This window comes from Arvicanthis niloticus, chromosome 8 (genome assembly GCF_011762505.2).
Source record: "Arvicanthis niloticus isolate mArvNil1 chromosome 8, mArvNil1.pat.X, whole genome shotgun sequence".
Classification (NCBI taxonomy): Eukaryota; Metazoa; Chordata; class Mammalia; order Rodentia; family Muridae; genus Arvicanthis; species Arvicanthis niloticus.
The window spans coordinates 12,653,339-12,661,982 of record NC_047665.1 but is presented as its reverse complement, the minus strand read 5'-3'; the positions used below and the strand labels follow the sequence as shown (position 1 = coordinate 12,661,982).

General features: G+C 46.5%; 1 long non-coding RNA gene across 1 annotated transcript; it reads left to right on the top strand.

The window, feature by feature from the left end:
* Window positions 1-1,056: 1,056 nt before the first annotated feature.
* On the top strand, window positions 1,057-8,168 carry LOC143443259 (uncharacterized). Its single transcript, XR_013112064.1, has 4 exons — window positions 1,057-1,184; window positions 1,681-1,834; window positions 3,953-4,065; window positions 7,642-8,168. It is a non-coding gene; the product is annotated as an uncharacterized LOC143443259 (long non-coding RNA).
* The last annotated feature ends 476 nt before the right edge of the window (window positions 8,169-8,644 follow it).

Below are 8,644 nucleotides of genomic sequence, written 5' to 3'. Positions count from 1 at the left end.
TGTGAGGCTGGTCTGTATGTGAGGCTGGTCTGGAGCTTGCTCTATAGCCCACACTAACCTCAAATTTACAATCCTCCTGCCATCACCTCCTGAGCCCTGGGATTACAGCTGTGTCCCATCATAGCGGGACACTATGTCTTTTCCTAAAGTCTGTTCATTCTGATGGACAGGTAACCATTGCATGTGTTTGGGTCCTGCGGGATGCTTTGATGCACATATCCATGGTGCGATGTTCTAACGTGAGCATCTTAACAGCAAACGACTTCTACAAATTAGCCCCCATTCTGCAGTTCTCTGCTTTAGAAGGGGGCAGCAGTCTTATCTGCTCTGGGCAGGATGCATTCCAAGTGACCCTGTCAGAACAGAATTCCTCCATATGCCAGCTGAGAGTCTCACTTCCTGTCTTGTCTAACCGAAGCGTAGGGAGTTTGTTTTCCAGCTGAACACACTTTTAAAAGGACTTTGAAGAAGTTAATCGCATCAGGCAGACAACAGCCAGTCACTGCTGCCTGAGGCACCACAAGGACTCCCCAGACTTGGCTGTCTAGTGACGCCCCTCAGGCTTGGAGCCTTATCTCTTTCTGGAGCATCACCCCAGCTTCTCTTTCAGAGCCCTCTCCTTGTCTCGTGCTACCTCCACTGGTAAATGCCGTAAATGCCTGCGCCTGCCGTATTCCACTTCTAATCCTGGCTTTGGGAGGGGCTGGTGAGAGCAGTGGATCACGATGCATAGCGCATCAACTTCACTGTGGCCCTACCTTGGGAGGAAACAGTGGTGGCTCATGAAGGCACACTGGACACAGATTGGGTGTAAGGGACACACTTGTGTCCCTCCCAAAATCATACATCAATGTCCCACCAGGACAAAGCCTTTAAGGAGATGCCATGCTTTGCATACGAAATGTCCCACCATTTAAATACTTGTCCTGTTGGAGGCGCTGTTCAGGGAGGCAATGGATTCTTAGGAGGTGGGGCCTGCTAGAGGAAGTTGGGGGGGGGGGGAGTAGTGGAATTTTATTGGCTGGCCTCACTTGCTGCTCTCCCCTGCTTCCTGCTCTTGGTGCTACTGTGGTGAACTGTGCCCTCCGTACTGTAAGACGAAACAAACTCTTTCTCCCTGAAGTCGCTTATCAGGTTATTTTATCACAGCTACAGAGAAGAAACTATTACAAAAGACAATTAAGGTAAAATGAAGTTATAGGGGTGTCCTAAGAAGAAGAGAGAACACAGACAAGCAGAGCTGGGTGAACACAGAAGACCAGGGCAGGAAGGCATCAGCCAGGCAGAAAGGCTCCACAAAACCCGTTCTCAGGCTTCCCAGCTCCAGAACCATTTTAGCATACTCGCTGCTTTTTAACCTGCCTGGAATGCCTTGTCACTGAGACCAAAGGAATTCCCAGGGTGGGATACAGGGATGCAACTGTGTACCTTTAGGTGGTAGTGGACATTTAACTAAGTTCCTTTATATTTTTCAAAAGTATTTTGCATGTGTACTAAAAGCACAAGCAGGAAAAAAAAAACCCTCTCTTTAACTTATGGTCTGGTGGGAGGACAGATAAACTCATAAATAATTATGATTATCTCAAATAAAATCTGCACACAACAACAAAAACACACTTCAGCCTCTTGTGGGGTTAGAGTCTTCTGATTCTTTTTTTTTTTTTTTTAATCTCTGAGCAGAACTATGAACAGCTGGAAGGAGACAGCAACGCAGAAGCCTCTGGGAGTGCCATTTCTGCAAAGTGGACCCTTGGGCAGCTGTCCTAGAGTGGAAATTCCCTGTTTGAGACAAAGGCTTGTGACTTCAGGACAATGGCGACCAGGAGAGTGTGTGGTAAGGGTAGCATTGGAGCCCTGCATGAGGCCCTTTCAGTTAGCGTGAAGAGACTGAAGTTTGGAATTCTAGTGACAAGGGCTCACACTGGAGGGCTTTGGCAGGGGACTGATGTGATCGAACTTGCCCTTGGAAGGCATCTCTTCTAGTTTTACATGGAGCCAAAGCCTGCCTATGGGAGACGAGCTGATGTGAGGAGAGCTGCATGGAACCATGAGGCTTCCACAGGGATGTTGAAAGCCCTGGGCTCACTCAGGGAGGATGAGAGAAAGAAGGAGGTTGTGTCTAGGTATGAATGGAATTAGAGTCCACAAGCTGGCCCAAGCTTGAGGACCTAAGATCAAATGCCACCATTCATGTAAGAAGCCAGGAATGGTCACATGTAACCTGTAACCCTCAGTGTTGTGTGGGGTGGAGACAGGAGAATGACTGGGACTTAATTGATTACTAACCTAGTTCCAGGATTGGTGAGAGACCCTGTCTCAAAGGAATAGGCAGAGAGGAATCGAGCAGGACACCCAGCATCCTCCCCCCGTGGAGCCCTCGGTGAGATGGACTTGATGCTAAGAAGATCAGTTCCAGTGATGTACAAGGCACGAGCTACAAAGGATGTCAGGTCTTAGGAGGACACAAGATGTCAGTTATCTGTGCTAGGATCTAAGAAGAGATGCCATGTGCATGAGCTGCCAGTCAGGAGAGCAGAGATGAACGATGGATTAGCAGATGATGAGAAATTCCATAATCACTAGATATGGCTCAGATAGGCCAGATATAAAGTAGCACACACCAGAACCCAGGGCTCTTAAAGGAGGCAAGCGTGTGTGTGTGTGTGTGTGTGTGTGTGTGTGTGTGTGTGTGTTTTCTCACACGTGCACCCATGTGGATGTAGGTACCATCAGAGGCCAGGAGAGGGCACTGGATTCCCAGGAGCTGGAGTTACAAGTGACTGTGAGCCATGTAATGTGGGTGGTAGGATCTAACTTAGGTCCTTTACAAGAGCAACAGGCACAGTCTTCTTCACTGAGTCATTGCTCCAGCCCCATAGTAATCAATCTTTTATTACTAAAAAACTCATATAACAAAGCCAGTCTCTTTCCTCAGAATTCTGCACCCCCAGTGTGCCATACCTAACCCACTGCAGGGACAGCTTCTGTGTGTTGGTGACTCTAGGGTTGTCACCCACAGTTAGATGCCAAGGGCTGTTTTTGGCTTTGTCTTTCATTCTCTTTGTTGCTAACTTACTGTCCATTGCAAATTAGGGGCATTTTCTTGTTTTAGATTCCACTTTCCTCTTGCTTTTCTTCATCCTTTGAGACAGTAATTCTATTACCTTTTGTTATTTTATCGACCGACTGCTACAGTTGATGCACTTAAATTTCCATTTCCTGTTCCAAGAACTTTATTCAGCATCTCTGACTCCGCTCAATATGAAACAAAAACACATCACTGTCTGTTCTCTGCCTACTGCTCTCTTCAACCAGCCACCTCCTCCCTGTCACACTTGAGGACATTTTGTTTGTAAAAGCTGGTCACATTTATGTACTACTTTGTTCAGACTTCAATGCTCAGCTTGGTGCTAAGAATTGAAAACAAAACAGCTTTGACATCATCCTGTTTATTCTTACTCATGATTTAGGCTGAGACCACACGTGTATCTGTGTGATGCTAAAACAAAAAATGCCCCCAAATCAGATTCATTCTCTTTTATGATTTCTCCAAATTGGCTGCACGTTTGGGTCAGAACTACATGCAGAAATTTTTTTTCTAAAAAAGTATTCATTTGTTTATTTATTTAGGCATGTCTGTTACCTTTCTTATTCTTTCCCTCCCCCCACCCCCCAATAGGGCTGGAGAGTAGGCTCTGAGGAGAAAAGACTCTGTTCTTGCGAAGACTTGGGCTCAGTTCCTGACATCCACACAATTGTAACAGTGAGTCATTTCAGTTCCAGGGGATCCGATGGCCTCATCTTTTTGTTCTTGTGTACTAGGCACATGGGTAGTGCACGCATACATGTTCAGGCAAGTGCTCATACACATAAAACAAAAATAAAGAGATCTTTACAAAAGCAAAGTTCTTGGGGCTTTCCTGAAGCCTTTATGGATACTTATTTTATCTAGGTGGCATTCTTGATTCTGAGAATAAAGGTGGGAATGAAGCAGGCCCCAATCTCTGTACTTCTCAGAACATCCATTCCTTCTGCCAGAGGCGACATTAGCAGGCAAACACAGAGGTAAGCACAGCGGGGGAGGAGGTGATGCTGTATGGAAGGGAGACTGGGCCACTTGGAAGTGGCACGCAGATGGGAGTGAATACAGGTTTGAATACAGAGATTTGTGCAGCCTTTCTTGGGGTGACATCAGTTAGTCACTTATGTTGCTGCTGCAACAGAGTATCTGGCACAGATAACTGATGCAAGGAAGAGCTTATTTTGGCTTATGGATTCAGGGGTGTGCAAACTCATCGTGGTGGGAAGCCATGGTTGTAGGAGATTGACACAGCCGGTCACATTGTATCCACAGTCAAGAAGTTTTCTGTAGTAAGGAAGTTTTCTAGTAGTTTTCTGAGTGAGGGAAGGGTGAGGCTAGCGATTTCAGTGTGGCATCAAATTCCTGCAAAACTCTGTTCATGTTTTCTTCGAGGCTCAAAAGCCAAGCCCCTGTGCCACAAAGGACTGAGAGAGAGAGAGAGAGAGACAGAGAGAGAGAGAGAGAGAGAGAGACAGAGAGAGAGACAGAAAGACAGAGACAGAGACAGAGACAGAGAGACAGAGACAGAGAGGCACAGAGACAGATGGGAGAGATAGAGACAGAGAGAGATAGAGAGGCACAGAGACAGAGATGGGAGAGAGACAGAGACAGAGACAGAGAGAGACAGAGGCACAGAGACAGAGATGGGAGAGAGATAGAGACAGGAACAGAAACATAGATGAATTGATATTGCTCAATGGCTTTCATTCAGTCTGAGACACCTGAGGGGGTCTTCTCAATCCACCTAACTCACAGAGGTGCCCAGGGATTAGTTTTCATCGTCATGCCAGTCCCATCAGTTGATAGGGGAAATCAGCCACCACAGTACCATGGGCTTTCCCCAAGCTCAGGTTATTCAGTGCTCTTGACTTCTGTAGGGAAGGGAGCCAAGGGGAGTCAGTCTGTGCACTTGAGCCTAGAAGCCTGGTTGGGGTGCAAGACTCTCCTCTGTACTGTTCCCCGACTCCCTGGCCACTCTGAGTACAGAGTCTCCTGTCTGAGGGCTGAGGTGAAGTCAGGGGTCTGAGTTCTTCTGGTCACACTATTCATGTTTGTCCCAAGCTTTACAATCTGGCCCTGGCATTTTCATCCATAGAGCAGGAATAAGGAGAGGTTTCTGCCCTTAGTGTCGGACCCCAGTGAAGCTTTTACTAAAATAGGCTCCACCACGGCCAAACTAGTAGTTTTCTGAGTGAGGGAAGGATGAGGCTAGCAATTTTAGTGTGGCAGCAAATTCCTGCAAAACTCTGTTCATGTTTCCTTCGATGCCCAAAAGCCGAGCCCCCGTGCCACGAAGGAAGGACTCAGAATGCCGGTCTCAGGGGTATCCCAGAGGGCAGGGACTCTGTGCTTCAGCATGTTCTTTCAGACAATAGTGATTTCTTTAGGGAAAAGAAAATAGAATGAGGTCATCACGAGTGACTTCCGGGCTTTTGCTTTGCACCTTCTACAGCCTCCAAGTTTCACCTAATGACATGACTTATTAAACAAACATACTAGACTGAATTAAAGGAAAATGCTCTAATTGGACCCTAGATTTGGACAAATAAGACACATGCTCTTTAAAGGTCTATCAGATGGAGTTTGACGTTAGCATCATGCTTGGAGCAATCTGTCTTTGCCCACTTCCCAACAAAGCTACAGAGAGCATGAAATGAAAGGGAAGTAGACCTTCATTTCCCCTCCCTCCTCCCTCCCCTCCTCCCTCCTCCTCCTGCTCCTTCCCCTTTTCAGTATCTCCCTCCACCACCCTTCCCCTGTAGGAGACAGGTCTCCTGTACTGTAGCCTGGGTCTCAAACTCACTTTGTAGCTAAGGCTGACCTTGAATTTCTAATCCTCCTGTCTCCTCTACCTCCAGAGTGCTGGAATTATAAGCACGTGCCACCACGTGTGGTTTACAGAAAACAGAATTCTTATGGTTAGGAAAAAGGGCCATTGATTTGTTTGAGTTTAGTTTAAAGTTTTAATGACATCTCTATATTTATTTTAAATATTTTTGATTTTTATTAAAGTGTGTCAACTGTGTGTATCGGTCACGTTCATTGTTAGGTTTACACACATGCCTGATGCGTTGTCCACAAGAACGAGGGTCTCGACATGATTGTTCTGTACAAGCCTGCAGAGTGCTCTCATCAAGTCCAACCTCCCTTTGTCCACCCCACCGCCATCTCTAGGGAGCACCGAGCTGAATTCGGGTCTACTGGTTTCGCTTTCCACATGTGTTTGAGAGCACATTGAGAGCAATTGTCTTTCTGTGTTAGGATTATTATTCTACATGTTCTCCAGGCTACTTTGCTGCAAATGATAGATCTCATCTCCTCCTCCTCCCCCTCCCTCCTCCCTCTCCCTCCTCCCTTCCTTTGCTCCACTAGCTTCTCCTTCCCCCTCCTTCCCTTTCTCTTCCTGATTTCTTTTCTTCTTCTCCTCCTCCCTCATCTTCCTCCTCCCTTTGCATGGTTTTGCTGCTTCTGCCTCCTGAGAGCTCCAACTGTCTGCAACTCCAAGACCTGATACCTTCACACAGACATGCATGCAGGCAAAATACCTATGCACATAAAATGGAAATAAATTATATAAAAAAAAATTAAGTATGAGCCACTACTGTGCTTGTCTAGATTGAGGCTTGGCCTAGATAGTTTTATGTCAATTTAACACAAGCTAACATCGTCTGAGAAAAGGAGACATCCATTAACAAAATTCCTCTGTATGATCAGGCTGTGGGCAAGCCTTAGGGCATTTTCTTAATTAGTGATTGATGGGGGCGGGGGCTCACCCCAGTGTGGGTGGTGCCATCCCTGAGCTGGTGGTTCTGGGTTCTATAAGAAAGCAGGTTGGGCAGGCCATGAGGTGCAAACCAGTAAGCGGCACCCCTCCATGGCCTCTGCATCAGCCCCTGCCTCCAGGTTCCTGCCCTGCTTGAGTTCCTGTTCTGACGTCCTTTGATGATGAACAGTGATATGGAAGTTTAAGTCAGAGAAACCCTTGCCTCTCCTTCAACTTGCTGTTGGTCATGGGGTTTCATCACAGCAATAGAAACCCTGACTAGGACAAGGCACAAACCTATTCCACTGAGTGCAGATGCTGCATTTTCTTTGTTTCTCACCTGCTGAGGATAAACACATGTGGGAAGACACGGTCATCACTGTCAGCCATCAGAGACACGCAAATCAAAACTACAGTCAGATACCCGCTCACCCCAGTGAGATTGAGCATTAGTGATAGAAAAGTGAAATAAAACCAAAAGCAAAACCGTACGATTGCTGATTGATTTCTCAATTGAAGAATTGAGAAAGGCTCCTAATTCTTCCTAAACAGTTCCACAAACTAGGGCCCAAGAATTCAAATATATGAGCCCCTTAGGAGCTATTCTCATTCAGACCACCACATACCCATCTGAGGAGTTTGTCCACTGGCCTGGCCTGGGCATTTTGACTCAGTGTCAGAAGCCTAAACTGAACTGTGACAGTCTGTGTAGGTGGCACAGACATCTGTCCTGTGTGCTGTGCCCACATTTGCAAGGTTTCTTTTTTGCTGTTATTTTTGACCTGGTCTACTCTAGTGGAACGTGGTCTTCAGCCAGTGTTCTCACGGTAGCTGTCCTAAGAGGGAACCCAGCAGGAACTGAACTAGAGATGGAGCCTTCCTGAAGACTGTGGCTGAGGGATAGAGCTGGGCTTGTCGCAACCAACATCACAAATTTCTGGACCTGCAGAAGAAAGCGGAGGTGGCCACAGGAACAAGAGGCTATTGAGCTCCAAGGAGCTTCAGGACAGGTTTTGTTTACTGTTTGGGAGTCTTTGTGATTTAACCATTTTCTTGAAAGCGTGTTGTAAAGCTGACAGCTGTGTTTTCTACAATTCCCCCTGTTCTGTCGAGAAATCTTACTGGGTAAATGCTATTCAGGATGGCAGGAGAGAATGCGTATGTAAGACCATCAGGAGAGAATGGCATTCCAGAGGGCCAAGTTCACTTCCTAGCCCCCGTATGGTGGCTCACAACTGACTCCTTGTACCTACTTCCAGAAGACCTAACACCCACCCTCTTCTGCTCTCCATGAACACTGTACTCATGTGTAAACAGCCATACACAGACACACAAAATTAAAACTAAAATAAATCTTTTTTAAACTTGCCATTCAGGATCCAGACCTGGCTTTTTCCTGGAAGCGAATGTGGATCCAATGGCTCCAGGCTCTGCTCCCCCCTCTCTGGGATGGAATCGACCTGATTCCACCCCAGCATATGGAGTATTTGGGATCTTTTCCCTGCAGCAGTGGGGTGGAGTACTAAAAGTATCTCTGTACTGGTAGTATATCTGTGGAGTGATAAGACAGAGCTCTGCAGAGCAGAAGGGGACACCAGACAGGGGCGGGATCATACCTGGGTCGTTGGGGTGGATACCCTTCAAATGCAGTTTGGAGACCATAGATCTCAGTAAACATTGTGTGTGTATGTGTGTTTTTTTTTATAGGTGTGGTGTGTGGGTTTTATAGGTTTGTGTGTGTATTATAGGTGTGATATGTATCTTTTATAGGTGTTTGTGTATGTATGTGTGTGTTTTAT